Source organism: Sorex araneus, chromosome 4, assembly GCF_027595985.1.
Source record: "Sorex araneus isolate mSorAra2 chromosome 4, mSorAra2.pri, whole genome shotgun sequence".
Lineage (NCBI taxonomy): Eukaryota > Metazoa > Chordata > Mammalia > Eulipotyphla > Soricidae > Sorex > Sorex araneus.
The window spans coordinates 57,443,232-57,460,611 of record NC_073305.1 but is presented as its reverse complement, the minus strand read 5'-3'; the positions used below and the strand labels follow the sequence as shown (position 1 = coordinate 57,460,611).

Here is a 17,380-nt window from a genome sequence, read left to right as displayed (position 1 = left end):
CAAATGCAGTATCAGATGGGTTACTTATTTATAATGTGCAGGTCAGTTTCAACTTGAATTTTCCGGAAAGATATCTTATTCAGCATTAGGACTCAAGCCACATTTTATTATAAAACTGAGAAACTGCCTAGAATGTGTTTTGGCTAATTTTTCAAAGCCAGTTTTTTTTCTCGGGAGCATTATATATTGGCTTATCAAAATAATATTTACTTGCTTACATATTCGAGTTGCACTTCATTGTTTGAAGCCAATCACACATCCTGTTCCATTTCCAAATCTATCCCAATTTTAAATATTCCCCATTATTCAGAGTCTTCCTTATGATATTTGAAAACTACATGGAGATATGGAAGTTGAGCTAGATTAAAGTTGTACAAATCTGATTAACATCATCTGCTCTGTTTCAAAGGTCAGGTGCACTCAACGAATTTACTTTGAAATTATTTTGTTTATTTTGTGGGCATATACATCATGAGCTTTCTAAAGGTCAAAAGTAGAGTTTGTTCTTGGATTTTAAAGCAATCTGATTTCCATTTACAGTATGCTTTGGTGACCCTAAATGCAAAAACAGGCCTAGTTAAGTCATACTCCCAGTGTGTGTTAGTTTAATTTTCTCATGAAGAAAATCCCTTGTAGATTAAAGCAGTGCTGAAATATTACTTTCCTTAAATTACTTTTATTTTCAGTAAGATACATAAGAGAATGCTACTGGTAAATGACATCTGAACTCTGAATGTTAGCTTCATGTCGATTCTTTATTAGAAGATGTACAGGTATCTTACTCAGCAACTTTCTTATCTGCAAAACAGAGCAAAGTACATTGGGATTCCTGAGTGTTATACACATTTACCTGGTTGGTGTCCTAAATCTTTGTTAATTAAAGTTTGCAAGTAACTGTTGCTTCATAGAAAAGTGTCTCCACTCTCTACTTATATGCACAAGGTAATTTTTCATTAGTTATTTAAGATGATTTTCCCCTTTACTATATGTTCTTTACCAAGGTAAAAAGAGGAAAAATCTCTCAGAGCATTTTGTGCTCTGTTCATTAACATTCTGGTAGAATAATAAACCTCAAAACGATTCATGTATGAATCACTGAGGCATAGCTAATTACAGTTTTCAGCCACACAGCCAATAACATTCACCACGAAACACACCGTCTGTTAAATACATTTCTCTGAATTTTTGTTGGGGGAAATGGTAGGAAACAGGGAGGTTGCAAATTACAATTTAAAAATGTCTAAATATTTTTGGAGTTTTTATATTATAAATCACTTTCAGGAAAGTCTTTATCATAAGTGTGACATCCTGATATCAAAACAGAACCTCACTCTCACCCCAACACACATAGGATTTGCTTTAAACGAAAAACAAAACAGAAAAAAAATCAGAGTCCTGGAAATAGATCATGTTCTATAAGTAAGCAGAAAAAAAAACCCTTCCTAGGATATTCAGAAACATGATTAACCATAATTTAAAAACATTTATATTGAATTTTAGAAATTAATTTTCATTCAATACCTTCTTGATACTGACTTCCTTCCTCCCACAAATACACTTAAAAGATAAAATCTAAAGAGCATACAGAAGTTACAGTAAAAGTTGAATGACATGATTAAAACATTCAAATTTCACAATTCTCTAAGGCAGATTTTAAGATATTTTCTATTATCTCATTTTTGTTGTTGTTTAAAGTGTTTTGCCATTGCAGACCACAGAACTGAGAGAGCCAATGGGACAGTAGAGATGAGGAACAAAGGGTAGAAGGGGCCCAATAGATGGTGGGCACTTCGGTGGTAGGTGTGGTTTGGCAACTTTTGAAGAGGTAAGAAAAGCACTACTGAAACATACACCGTTATATAAACCAATGTAAACTCACTTTTAAAAAAAGAATAAAGGAACCAGAGAGATAGAACAACAGGTAGGATGTTTGCCTTGCACATGGCTGACCTGGGTGAACCCTGTCATCCCATATGGTCTCCAGAGCACTGCCAGGAGAGAGTTCTGAGTAAGGAGCCAGGAGTAACCCCTAAGCATCACTGGGTATGGCCCCCCAAAACAAAACAAACAAAAGGAATGAAACAAAGCATTTTCCTCCAAAACGATTCATATTAGTTTTATTGAGTGCACAGATTACATGAATACAAATATTAGCATTCGTATTTTATGTTTTATTTTAAACTATTGCTGCTTCAATGATACAATTAATACAAGCTAAAAATCATTAAGAGTAGCATAAAATGCTTCTGTGCTAAATTCTTTTGTTCTTTTCTTTTTTTCTTTTTTGAGGTGCTGGGAAATCAAAACTACGGTGTTATACAAACAGTGCAAGTGTTCTACCATTGCACTATATCCTAGGTCTTGCCAATAGTTTTGGATAAGTTTGGATGATTATGGAATGCGAAAGTTATGTGTGTAGCCCACAATAGACTTTTACCCTCTTCCATTTTCTCTTGTTATTGTAATGACTGGGGTTGCACACATGCCTGGTTGTAGTCCTCAGATATTTGGTTACATTGCTCACTGGGGCGGGGGTGGGGGATGGGGGGACTGTTGAACATCAGGTTGCATGCTTGCTCACCTGCTGCAATTGTTTGGCGAGGGGTGTGTCACTCTATAGTTGTGGTGCCTGCATATATTCTTGTTGTACTTGCTAAGGGGTCACACAATTTAGTTGTGCGTTCGCACATGCTCACTGGGTGGACACTAATCTTTTCAAATGAAGTGCTTGCAGGAGATCTCACTCTTTTAGTTGCAATGCTTGCACATTCCCAGCCAGAGGGTAGCTAGAAATCACTTATGGCACTGACAATTACATACAACAGAGTTGCTATGCATATACTGTGAATTTACAAGTATCATATACCCAGGTGGTACCAGGGATGGAACTCATGGCCTCATATTTATCATAGATGGAAAGAATGGCTTTAGCTTTAAGCCACCTCTGGCCCCAGCACATAGCACTTTATGTTTATAGAAATAGATTACATTTTATGTACTCTATGGTAAACACATTTACGATACAGTGTTAAACATTTTCTCTTAAGGTTTTACTGGGACTTTGTGGTCTGACCTTTGGTTACTTTTGAGCTCATTTGTTCCCTTTGTCTTGAACATTCTTTGATAGATTTCCCCAGGGCTTATCCCTTCCCTTCACTGAGATCTTTGTTCTAAGGGCCTATCTTTAAACAACTATTACTGATTTTCGAAAAGAAGATAATCATCATATTTTCCCTCACTTTTCCAAAGCACTTACCAATATTTATCATATATGTTTGTATGTCAGCACATGATCAGGTTTTCAGCTAGAAGTTCCATGAGGATATGGATTTTGAAATGATTTGTTGTGTTGCATCTAGAGTGATGGCTGACCAGAAGGTACTCAATAAATATTTGTTGAATGCAGTTGTTCTTTTGCATCAAAGGCAAGCAAAGGTGATTCAGTTAGTAGTGATAAGGCTCTCAATCACTCACATGGTAAACTAAGAGTGTGTCTATGAAATGTTTGTGAATGGGCCCTTGAGACATTTCCAATCTCTTTCACCACTGCCCAAATTTCATTAGAGGCTGTAGACTAATGAATCTTCAGTGTCTGAACTGTGGAGCTTGCTATATACTGTTGTCTCTGCTATGAACCCACTTTTTTCTCCATGAGTGTTAGCAGAACCAATTCATTCTGATAGCAAGTTCTATGGCATCATCTTGGTTTGTTCACTTGTTTATATACTTGTCTATCTCTGGTCCCCATTATAATGTAATATCAGGGACATCTGATTTATTAGTCTCAGTTCCTAGGACTGTGGCTGTCTCAGAGTAACTCTCAAGAGATGAACAACTGAGCTGAATTGACTTTACATCCCATTCTGCTCTAAATCCTCAACTAAAAGCATACTAGTTGATTTTTAGGAAATGCTTTTAATGGTTATTTTCTTCTAGGATGATGAAATGCCTTTAAAGCTGCAGATATAAACGAGGGCAAAGTATTTAAGGACATAATTTCTTGAAAGAGTGATGAAAAATCATAGCTTGTCTCTGGGACACCCCAGTGAGATCACAGCTTGGACACTGAGCTCAGTTTTATGCACCTTATGTTCTAGGTAACTGGAAGATGATTGCAGTAGATGACAGTAAGAAGGATTAAGAGTGATTATTTATGAGGCATAGTTAAAAGGAGACAGCATGCATATGTTCACTAACTATGGGGAATAGACTGATCTCTAAATATCTGATGAACAAATCCACCCAAGGAATACATTCAACATGAAACAACAAAGGGATAAATAAGATGAAAGAATTTAAAAATAGGGGAAAGTTTAGAGAATTTTCAGCACATTTTGAGATGGCTCTTACTAGTTTCTGCAATTGTCCAATAATAGCCCCCAAACAAAATAAATATGGGATGATAAATTTGTGGGAAAAGGAGCTCTTGGGTACATAGAAGTTCACCAATCATTTTACATATGGGTTTGCAAAAATAATACATAATTCTGTTTTTTCTAATAAAGTATTTTCATATTAAATACTATCTTTTTCAATAATAGATATTCTCCATGATTATTTTCTGAAAGTCTTGTCCAGAAGCCTATAATACATAGCCATGCTATATTACATAGCAGATAGAACACTTTGACCTTCAACCGTTTTCTAATTTGACATTATATGTCCATAGCAAAGATTTTATTGTTGGTCATGTGTCCTTAAGTGATGCTGTTGAAAGTGTTTCACTAAGCAGAAGAATACATGACTATAAAATTCCCACAAATCTGAATAATGTGGAGTTTTACCGAGGTGTGCATCATTAAGGGGTTAAATATGTCTCTTTATTGTTTAGATCTAATCTATTGAGTAGTACTATATAAATATAAAATATGTTAATATTATATGCATTGATATGTTTTATATATCAACATTATACATATTACATATAATCAGAGTAAGTACTTGATTATCCAGTTTTATTTTTGTACTATCACAATCACTGACCACACATTTACTGAGTACCAACTATTGAAGATGGCAATAGAAAAAGTGTTTAGAGTTTACATTTTATTCAGAGAAAACATGTATCACTGCATCACTATATCACTGTCATCTCGTTGTTCAAGCAGGCACCAGTAACGTCTCCATTCGTATCAGCCCTGAGATTTTAACAGCCTCTTCTTACACGTTCTTCCTAATGGTGCTATATCAAAGGCTCTTTCCATATTGGAGAGTCAGGGGAATGAAGCCAGTTATTGTTACTGTATTTGGCAAATTTAATACGCCACAGGGAGTTTGCCGTGGGCTTATCATGAGAAAACATGATAAATATATAAATAATGTTGACTGAAATTTCAAGTAAAGCTCTCTTATTTTTGTAAAGATCTATAATAGGTCCAGAGAGACACCTCAAAAGGCTGAATGGCCTCAATTGACTCTAGTACCTCAGAGCACTGATAGGAATGACCCCTAAGCATAGAATAGAGAGTAGCCCTTGAGTTCTGCTGGGTGTGTTTCCCAAATCAAAAGCAAAAACTACGACCAATAGAAACAAGAAGGAAGCTGAAACAGCACAACCCATAAAAATCTTTCACAAACTATATTAGGTCTAAAGACCATAGTCTATATTCATTTCTCAAAAATCCTGATACCTTGTATTTTTTTCAATATTCTAATATAAATAACACACTGCCTCCAGTATTATCTTTAAAATTCTATTTTTCAATCATTTAAAATTATGTACAGGGGTGAGTCCTGGCTCTGCACTCAGGAATTACTCCTGGCAGTGCTCAGGGGACCACATGGGATGCTGGGAATCAAACCTGGGTCGGCCATGTGCAAGGCAAATGCCCTACCTGCTGTGCTATCACTCCAGGCCCCATAATTTTAAATGATTGAAAAATAGAATTTTTGGGTGTGACCCAAAAAGAAAAAAAATAAAAATAAAATAAATTGTTTTTTCTTCCCTTTGTACCAACCCTTGTTTCCCTGCAGTCTCTCTTTAAGTCTCCAGAGCTTCTATTTTCCACTTTAAATAAAACTCTTGTGGATTTGGGCTGGCTTAAATCTCAGTGAGGATTACAAAGTACTGTCTACTAATGGTTCATATGATATATACAAAGTGGCAGAGTGTTGGGTTTATTTGTATGTATCTGCTTAATTTTTGAATTATTCTCATTATGTTAATAACAGTGAAAAGGTTTTGTGATGAGCCAGAGTCACCGATAGCAGAGAGTATTAGCATTTCCCCATGTCCTTTATTCTCTGATTACTTCTGTGCTGATGCAGCACCAGTGTGGCTGGCTTTCTTTGACCACTGAGGCAACTCTGCCTTCTAACATGGCATGGGAGGAAATTTAATAGTTCCTGAAAGCAGCTGCCAAAAATTATCTGATGGAACTTGAAGACCATGGATGTGGCTCATTGGTAAAGTGTACGCCTTCCTTGAATGCACGAGATCTGGGTTCTATCCTCAGCATGGAAAGTAAATAAATAAATAAATAAGTAATAAAATGAAGACCCTCAAGGGACTTGATTTTCAAACAACTCAATTCTTTTGTTTCTTTGTTGGAACCCTGTTTCCTAGAGGTCTCCATGAAAAGTAAGCTCCAGTAACCCCTCTTACATGCTTCATAGTCCACCATTCTATTTCTCCTCATTTAATTTCTTACACCATGTAAGTGGGGTAGAGCAATAGCACAGCGGGTAGGGCATTTACGTTGCACGTGGCTGACTCAGTTCCATTTCTCCATCCCTCTCGGAGAGCCTGGCAAGCTACTGAGAGTATCCCGCCCACACGGCAGAGCCTGGCGTATTAAATATGTCAAAAAAACAGTAAGAACAAGTCTCACAATGGAGACATTATTGGTGCCCACTTGAGCAAATCGACGAAAAAATGGGATGGCAGTGACAGTGACAGTGATACCGTTGTAGGTAATTCCTACAATCACTTCCCAAAGAAACTATTTAGGCATAAACTGCTACATATAATTGGACATATCTCTGGGAAAACTCAAACTAAGAAACCATCTCCAGGTGATTATACAGTTGGGGTGAAGAACATATTGTTAAATCTTCACTGTCTTAGCAGATCAATGTGTTGGGTCCAATTCAAGTGTCATATCTTCGTGAGTGTATCACAGCATCATTCACATGTGAAGTAATTCCTATATGCTCACTCTAGGCAGCCCAACAATGATATAATTATCATTCGTTAACAATGGTTAGATACTCAGAATATTCATGGCATTTTCATTTTGATTGTTATGTAGAAGATGTAATGATTATAGGCTGATACTTTCTCAGGAGGAGAGTCAAGTTGTTGAGTTTTCCAGTTTCAGATGGTTCAGTGATTTCTTCCATGTTAAGTCTGGCTGTTGAACAAATGTGTTGAAATCTCTCATGTTGATCAGCCTGAGAAAAGCTGGGACAACTGAACTGAATCTGTGCTCATGAAAGCTAGAAAGAAATATTTTATTACAGGAAACAACCGCAAACTGACAGATTTGGCTAGGAAGTCTGCACAGGGTTTTAATCCTTATGCACAAATCAGTCTGTCCATGTTGATCATATTCCTGCTGTTTTATTTGTAATTATTTTCAATTCTCCCTATTACAAAAAATTCTATAATGTTTTATGTGACCATGTTGTCTCTGTGAAGACCCATAAACTGACCATAATCCTTTACAACATTTTCTGAGAATCAAGCTTCTGAGAACATCAGTAGTTCACTTTAGGACATCTTGTAGGACAACTTGCTACTCTCTGTGGGGTACAAACAGCAGAAAGGATGTGGGATCTAAGCCTTGGTGTAATCATCTCTACATAAGGAAGGCCAAAGGGAAAAAAATTCTGTTTGTGTGTGAGAGAGAGAAACAGAGAAGAGAGAGGGGGGGGGAGGGAGGAAGAGAGAGAGAGAAATGGTGGATGGGAAAAATAGGCCATAGTCAGCGTTTGTCCCAACTGACATGGCTGTTCTTCCCTTTAAGATGATTGGCAAACATCTCTTCTTTCACTGTCTTCAGGATGGGGGGAGAAAAGAAAGGAAGATTGCTCTGAGAAGCAGAATGGTGTAGTAGTGAGAGCCTCAAGGTCAGAATTCTAGACCCTACTCACTAACAATATGACAGAGTGAATATTATTCAGCTGCTTGCGCGTCACCAAACCAAGTGCATCTCAAGACCAGAAATTGGGTCTGATTCAATGGTTTCTGAAGCACCCAAATGTCAGCTGGCACAGAAGCACTGCACTGCACTGTAGTTCCGTTGTTCATCAATTTGCCCCAGCAGAAACCAGTAATGTCTCCATTGTGAGACTTGTTACTGTTGTAGGCTCTGCTGTGTGGGCGGGATACTCTTGGTAGCTTGCGGAGCTCTCTGAAAGAAATTGAGCTCAAGTAAGCGGCGTGCAAGGGAAATGCCCTACTGGCTGTGCTACTGCTCCAATCCTGGCACAGAATATATTAAGAAATTTATTTTGAGGGGCTGGAGTGATAGCATAGTGAGTAGGGGCCTGCAAGCCACTGACCCTGGTTTGAACCTGGCACCCCATATCCCCAGGCACCTGGAGTGGTCCCTGAGCACAGAGCCAGGAATAAGCTCTGAGCCTGTAGACTGTGGCCCCCCCAAAAAAACAATAAAAATATTGAATTTGAGGAGTCAAGCCCTTCCCAGCAGAAGTCCCAAGGATGTAGTGTTTTGAGGGGCCAGGCAAGGGTGGAGGGAGGAGTGGGAGGGCCAGCACAGAGGTACTAGGGGTCCCGTAGGTCTCCACCAGGATAAGTGATCCACGGGCAAGCCATGTGCTGGGATACAACCAGCCACTTCTTGGGCCTTTGCCCCGGTACTATCTCACAGACCCTTAATTTGAATTAAAGAATGGAACAAATACTAGGACCAGCAGAGGTCAGAGAGAAATGTAATTAATCTCCACTGAAGAAAAGCAGAATAGATCAAAAATGCGATTCTATGCTGTAAGATTTAAACTTAGCTTTTACAACGTTGCATCATTCACTGTATATAAGTATCATAAATAATGAATTGAAAAGCCCACTAGTCTTTATTATACTGTGGCCATGAGTTCCAAAAACTTAATTTGTAAGATGGGAAAACTGAACCTACTATGATCATTGCATGTTTTTTTTTTAAATAAATGTCCTAACTGTCTCTGTACCTTGAAAAAACAAAAAACAAAACAAAACAAAATGTAATTCTAGATATCATTCAATTATCCAATATAATTATAAGTTACAATACATATATTTTTTTACTACATACATTTTATAATTTATATACTTTATAATATGATGGTCACCAGAATAAAAGCCCTACTTGCATAGACCTGGTACTTTAGTGGACAAGACAATAAAATAAATAAATAAATTATATAAGAACTCTTGCAAGAATAAGTGCTAAGGAGGAAACCAGCAGAATTTGTGGTGATATTTTATTTAGGATGCTTGCCTCAGAGGGCAAAGGGCAGTCATAAACAGATTGGGTCAGGGCTTGAGCGCCCGTATTCTGAGAGAATTATACAGAGAGAGGAAGTTTTAAAGAAGAAAAATCCAGAATGACGGGTGGAAAGGAACGAAAACTCAGTGAGGCTTAGGAACGAAATTAAATACGTTTGAGAAAAAATAAAGGATCAAGGCTGGAGCGATAGTACAGCGGGTAGGGCGTTTGCCTTCCACGCGGCCAGCCCAGGTTCCACGCCCCCCTGGCATCCCATGTGGTCCTCTGAGCACCGCCAGGAGTAATTCCTGAGTGCAGAGCCAGGAGTAACCCCTGAGCAGCGGGGGGTGACCCCAAACAAAAAAACAAGCAAGCAAACAAACAAAAAAGATAATACAAACTAAAACTGCAGCATAGCCTAAACGATCCTATTTCTTTCTTTCCTTTCTGTTTTTTGTTCCTGGGCCACACCTGGCAGTGCTCAGGGCTTTCTCGGGCCCTGCGCTGAAGGGTCACCCCTGGCGATGCTGCCAGGACCACGCGGACGGCAGCGATCAGCCCGGGGTCGGCCGCCCGCAGCGCCAGTGCCTCGCCCGCTGCACTCTCCGGCCCCAGAATCCTGTTTGTTTTCAATAAAAAAGTACAGAGCGGTGCCGTGTGTGATAAAAATCCTTTCCTACAGGGAGTCCCACTTCTACTTTTCTCCGGTGAACGCCACGGATTTGCACCCCGAAAACAGTTTCTATCCTCAAGCTGCTGATTGGTCCAGGGCCTGTGCGTACTTGGTGCATTTTAGGTCCCGGAGCCCGACTCCAGACGCGCGGCCATCTTGGGGGCGGTGCTCGCTGCGCCGCAGGGCCTTCTGGGAGTTGTAGTCGCCGCCAGGCTCCGACCAGTCGCTGCACTTTCCCCCCCTTACCCTCGGTTCCTGGGTACTGGAGGCGGTCACCCCAGTGGGCTCACGCCCTGCGCTGCTCCTGCCCCGCGCACCCTCCCTCTGCCTTTCACTTCCCAGCTGCCAAGATCTTGGAAGGTAGGGGCAGGGGGCAAGGCCACGCTGACCGTGTTTACAGGGCGCGGGGCTGGGTTTTCACCGGCATCTGGTCTGTCTCTTAGGGACCCGTTTTTGCGGGCAGTCGGCTCACACAGTTCTTTGGGAGCTGGTGGTCAGTGTGCGAAAGACCCTCCCACTGTGAAGCCTTTTCTGAGCCCACTCCTGAGCACCGCCCTAACGCTAACCTGCTCCTTCGCTGCATTTTCTAAGCGGGTAAACTGAGGCATGGAGCCAGGACCGAAGCTCCGAGGTGTCCCAGCGCCGGTGTCCAGCGGTTGATAGAAACTGGAAGCTTAGGCATGGTTGTCAGTCCCATAGGCATGAAGCAGGCATCTGCCCCACAGAGCACATCACACTCCCAGGGCTGGGTTTCCCAAAGACAGAAGTGCACACGTGCGTAGGGAAAACACTTTTTTGGGGAGAGAAGTTTACATTTGGTATTTGAAAAACACAATAAATTCGTTATGTTGGGAGAACTCCTGGATATTTCGTGGGACTTGATTTCTTTATACCTTACAGCTTAGTTACAGTTTAGCTTTAAAAAAAAAAAAGTGAAAAAGGATTTTTTAAAAAAGTGTGTGTGTGTGTGTGTGTGTGTGTGTGTGTGTGTGTGTGTGTGTGTGTTTCGAGACAGCAATGGGGAACTAGAGTACTACAGATGCACTCGCAGTTTCCTTTATTAGGCCAAAGTCTGAGCCCGCTCTATGACCTTGGACTTAAAGTGTTTTTAGAAAAAAAGTGATCTTAGAGCTTCCTGCCCAGGTGGCCCAAGGATGTATACCCGAAGCTGCACTTGAGTGCCATGTGCAAATAGTCCGAATATACCGTTTTTTTTTTTTTTTTTTTTTTTTTTTTTTAAAGAAAGTGCCAGCAACCTCAGAAAATAGCGCAGCCTTTAGAAAGGCTTTAAAGTGTTTGGGCGAGTCCGGTACCAAAGAACCCTCGCGATGCGCACCTGTTAATCCGCGCAACTAGACAGAACCTGTCCCCGGCGCCCCTGAGGGCCGCGGCCGGGCAGCAGAGGCTTCTGGGAGGTGGAGTCCCGCCCCTGCTTCCCTGCCGGTGTCAGGAGGCCGGGGAAGGTCGTTTCTGGGAAATGCAGTTCCTTTCCGAGGAGGTCCACGGAGCAGCGGCTTGCCTCGAACTACAACCTCCGTGTTGACCCGCGTCCTTTTGCTCCTGCCCGAACCCGTTAGCTGAGAGCCCAGCTGCAAGGGAGAAGTGACTGCGGCTTGATCGTGCGGGCAGTGTCTAGGCTGGGGAACGCTTGAGGACGATGTTCAAGCATTGGATAACACACACGCATGTTTTTCAAACGCAGCCAACACGCAGGGATTTGTAGAGCATGTTCCGTTTCTTTTAATATTCCTATTGTATGACCCTTTGATGGGTGAGAAAAAAGTTAAGCGAGTTTGTCCGCAGTTTATTTGTCAACGAATAAAATGTAATTCAGTTAATAAAGAAAGTAAAATAATTTAGCATTTACTTTAGGACTTTCAAAAGCTAGATGAGGGGGCGGAGGGAACCAATTTCATTCGCATCTCACATGCTAGAAAATGTGAAGTCTCAGAAAGTTAAGCTGTTCAAGATAACTGGAGTGAAAATGCTGCAGTTGTAATCCAATTTGCTGGATAGTCTGCGCTTCAACACACACACACACACACACACACACACACACACACACACACACACACACACACACACACACACACACCTCCCCCAGTCCCACTCCCCCTCCCTCCCCCCAAATTTAGTCTACAGAGGGAGCCCAGCCTTCCTAGATCCAGAATTTGAAACCTTTTCATCACACTATGTTTCTTCTGTAGTTGGAATCTAAGCATTAGCACTACAGAAACCTTTGAGATCTTTTAAATCTAATTAAAAGGTTTGAAAAAAGTCCCACACCACCACCACCACACACACAGAAAAAAGTTGGCGAGAAATAACTTTATGGAAAAGCCCTAATTTTAGCGATGAGAAAACTGGTGGCAAACCCGGTGACAAAGAGTTTGCCCAAGGTCACACCGTTGGTCTGTGTCAGGAATCATGCTAAAGTGCCTCATTTCCAAATCCAGGAATATTTTTATTATACCAGGAGTCAGCTAGAATTAGCATCAGATGCAAAGCTGTTAAGATAATTTTTTCTCCTCTAACTAGGCCACAGACCAGGGCCAATTGTTGCAAAATCTTATTTATTGTAAGGTAATATTTTATTATTAGGTTAGACTTAAGGTTGCAATTCTCTTATTTACTCTTAAGGAATAAATATTGTAATATAAGTGAAATATTGTAATATTTCACTAATTCAACAAATATGTGAACAATATATGTGACCTTTCAGGCTCGTACCTTTTTAGTTGTTGTCTTTATTTAAACATGATTCCATTTGGTAAAATGTTTTTGGGGTATGTTATGATTTTTTAAAAATTTCATATACTGTCTCTGCATTCAATTATATTAAAATATAACAACACATAGCTAAAAGTGTATCAGAAATTAACACAGTTGCTTAAATTGTGTGGAACATTTGTTTCAGGAATTACACTGATCATTTCAATCATTTTGAAATAACATATTAGGTAACTCACCTCGTATGTTTGGATAATGGCTTTTACATAATAATAGTTTTGTAAATTATTATCTAAGTGTTCCTAAGATTTAGGAAGTCCCCCGTCTCCCTCATTACCCATGTTCCCACTTACAAACTCCAAATTTACAGTCTTACTGAGTTTTCACTGATACTGAAAAAATAATTTGTGGAATTGCATTCATAACCACACAGAATCTCTGTTTCTTTGTCTTTTTTCCTTGAATCACAGCTTTCTCTTTTAAGATAGCTTTGAAATATAAGATGTAGCAGGTTACTTTTCTTTCAACTTCTACATAGTAGATGAAAAACTACAGTCTATTGAGGTCATACTCCAAAAGGCTATTTCTGTGGGAATGCCCATGTCTGTCACCTCTCAGATGAGAAAGTGATACGGATAGACAAACAGAGCAGAGATACAATAGAGATTGATTGTGTGAAGCCTGTAATTTAAATCCAAGTTCTGTCTCAGGAAGATTAAAGATTTCTTCTATCTTCGTATATCTATGGGCTTGTAAAATAGGCATAATAAACATTTCTAGGTCACAAAATCATAAGGGATAATCATCAAATCAGATAATGTGTTTGAATTTTTGAGCGTGCTGCTAGGCACTCAGTAGCTTGTTTTAGTAAACGAATAGCAGCTCTTATTTTGTTCTTAAATTTGATACAAGTATCCTCAACTTTTCAAAATATTGCTTGATTTCCATGTCATATAAAATTATTTTTATTACTGTACAAGTAACGTAGCTACAGTTGTGTTACCATTTATGGTATTTACAACAAGGTGGCAACAAATGGCCAAAGGTGACGCAGTAGGAAAACTGTTACACACAATTGAGTTGGTGGTGTGGGGAGATGGTTGAAAGGGAGAGGAATTAGGGTCCTTGGCCAGGTGAGATGTGTATATTGGTGATAGATGTGGAATTTGTTAAAAGTATGTCCATGAGTTTACAACAGTTTTGCAAATCACAGAACCTCAGTCAGCATTTCTTTAAAAAATTATATCCATTTTTAAAGTTACTCTATTGCACCACGACCAAGCAGCTAATCAATGTTCTTAATTCACTTTTAGTTCACCTATTTAATCATCCTTTTATGCCCCTCACTGTTTGTTAATCAGTTATATAGTATCAAGAGTTTGACTTTGTTCACTACAGTCTATTTTCTTTTATTATCTTTTTATATACAAGGGATGAGTGAGATCATTTCATATTTGTCCTTCTCTCTCTGAGTTCTTTTGCTTAACATGATGTCCTCTATTACCATTTAGGTTGCAAATGCACGATTTTATCTTTTATTATAACTGCTTAATATTCCATCATGCACACACATAGGTATATATAAAACATAACTTCTTTATCCATTCATAAATCACTAAACATTTGTTTGTTCCATATCCTGGCTATTGTACTGTTACAGTGAATATAGGTGTGCACATTTTTTTTTTCAGGTTAATGTTTTGTGTTTTGTAAAAAGATGCCAAGCAGTGAATTTGCTTGATCACATGGGAGCTCTGTTTTTATGTTTTAGAGAAATCTATGCATTGTTTTCCATAAAGGCAAAACCAGTTACCATTTCCACTAACAATGAATGAATTTCTTCTTCTCCACATCCCTACCCACATATACTTATAGTCTTTTTAATATATGACATGCTCACTATTGTCGTATGTTGTTGGCAAAGAGCTATTTTTTATATGCTAAATGGCCTCCTATACATATTCTTTGGAGAAATTTTTGTTCATCTTCTCCACAGTTTTTTGCAAATGTGCAAATATTTGCTCCCAGTTAGTCTTTTTTATTTTAGACTGAATTTTTTTGCTAAGCAAAAATTTTTAAATTCAATGAAGTTCTATATTTTTATTTTTTGGTTTTGTTATCTAATGGAGTCAAATCACTGAAAATATCTCTGAAGTCTAGATCATAGAGAGTTCTGCCTATGTTTTCCTTGCTGTATTTGCAGGATTCTAGTCTAATTGCAAGTTTGTTAATCCACTTTGAATAGGCTTTTGTTAATAGTGTGAAACTCAATTTCTCTTTTTAATGAATGTGGCTATCTAGTTTTTCAAACATCATTTGCTTCTATGCCTCCAGATCCTTTGTTATAGGTTAACTATGACAAAATTGCATTTTGTCATAGAAAGGAATTTCAGAGGAAGATGAGTTATGAATGGTGAAATAGCTGTTCTAGAGATAGTATGTATGCTCCTTCAGATGGTATAATGGTATGACCAAGTTACTTCTAGATTAATATACATGAAGGTTTATCTCTGTTTGCAATGGTCCGTTGGCTTAGAGTATGTCTTTATTCCAGTACTACACAAATGTGATTATTACTGCTTTATAGTATGGTATAAAGTCCATAAATATAGTAAGTCCCATATTTTTTTTCTCAAAATTTCTTTAGATATTTGTGAAGTTTTTATGATTCTATACAAATTTTAGTAGAGTTTGTCCTAAGTCCTTGAAGAATATTCTTGAAATTTTCATTGGGAGTTGCATTGAATCTTTTATATTATTTTAGATGTGGTGGTCATTTTGACAGTATCAATTCTTTCAGTCCATGAGCACAAAATATTTTTCTATTTCCTGCTGTCTTCTATTTTTTTAATTGCAAATTAAAGTCTTCAATGTGTAGGTTTTTCACATTTTTTGATTCCTAAGTATTTGATGTTCTTAAATACTAATTTGAATGTGGTTGTCATTTTGTTCTTTTCTCTTATATTTCATTATTTGCATATGTAAATGTAACAGATCTTTATGTGTTAATCTTGTAGCCTGCTACTTTATTGGTTTGTTGTGTTTAAGATTTTATATGCCATTTTACTTTAATGAAAGATCCATTAGTAGTTGCTTTTGCTAACAGCAAGAACTCCAAAGAGGAGTTTGTCTTTTACAATAAGTAACTTTGTGAAAATGAGTATAATTAAAAATATTTACCCTAAATATCTATGGAGGTTCTTTTCTATGTCTATTATTTTTTCTCATAAGGAGGAATTTCAGAGGAAGATCAATAGTGAAATAGCTGTTTACCATACCCCTGAACTATAACTCTAGCCCAGGAAGTCATTTTTATAATGACTTGTATATATCATGTAACTCCTGCTCTTACTATAAAGACATCTTACAGAAAAAAGCTGATTCTTTTTAATTTTTTTTCTTCCTACTGATAATTAGAGCTGTGATTGTCTTAAGTACTGCACAGGGGGCCAGTTACAGTGCCAGGGACTCAAATTGAGTTGGCTGCATGTAGGGTAAGCTAACACCTATTCTATCCTGCCAGGTCAAGATTTTCTCAAGATTTAAAGTTGACACACATTTATTTTATTTTATTTTATTTTGGGGGTCATGCTCTGATGTGCCAGGGGTTACTCCTGGCTCTACATTCAGGAATTACACATGCCAGTGCTTGGGGGACTGTATAGGATGCTGGGGATTGAACCTGGGTTGGCCACATGCAAGACAAATGCCCTACCAGCTGTACTGTCTCTTCAGCACCAACTCATATCTATTTATTTTTTTGTACAAAAATGATTTATAATAATGTGTTTTCTTAGAGCAGAAAGCTTGGATAGTACATTTAAAATAGTTATACACAATTTTTAGTAGCCAATCTTGTCAATACAGTAGCATTCTTTAGTGTGAGAGTGAAGCTTCTATTCTGTACTGCCTGCTGAGAGGTCCCTGGTACACAGTTCCACTGATGTATTAAATCTTAGATTGAAAAATGGCCAGCTTTTGTCAGTGAAGACTTCTGACTACTTCCACAAAGAATGCGGCCTTTCCCAGGAGCCTCAAGGTTAAAGTGAAGAAGTTGCCATCTGACTCATGAGGAATCCTAGGGCAATGGCCATGTAGACATGGAAGAGCTTCTTTTACTTTCTTTTTCTTTTTTTCTTTTTTGCTTTTTGGGTCACACCCAGTGATGTACAGGGGTTACTCCTGGATCATGCACTCAGGAATTACTCCTGGTGATGCTCGGGAGACCATATGGGATGCTGGGAATCGAACCCGGGTCGGCTGCATGCAAGGCAAATGCCCTACCCACTGTGCTATCTATCTCACCAGCCCCAAGAGCTTCTTTCTAAAGTGACAAATTCAATAGCCATGATAGGGAGTTGATTTTCAGGAAAGGGGTGATTGATGTAAGCGACTGAGAAGGAGAAAGAAGAAGGAGGATAATACCAAAAGGAAAGAGCAGATGGATGAAGGATATAGTGGATGCCCTTACTGTATCACTGTATCACTGTCATCCGGTTGCTCATCGATTTGCTTGAGTGGGCACCAGTAACATCTCCATTGTGGGACT

General features: G+C 38.8%; 1 protein-coding gene across 5 annotated transcripts in view; it reads left to right on the top strand.

The window, feature by feature from the left end:
* The first annotated feature begins 10,324 nt into the window (after window positions 1–10,324).
* Window positions 10,325–17,380, top strand: part of FHIT (fragile histidine triad diadenosine triphosphatase) — a 1,667,781-nt gene continuing 1,660,725 nt past the window's right edge. For all 5 annotated transcript variants that reach the window (XM_055135669.1, XM_055135666.1, XM_055135667.1 and 2 more), the window contains exon 1: window positions 10,325–10,461. The gene's annotated coding sequence lies outside the window, so the exon portion shown is untranslated. The remainder of the gene's footprint in view (window positions 10,462–17,380) is intronic.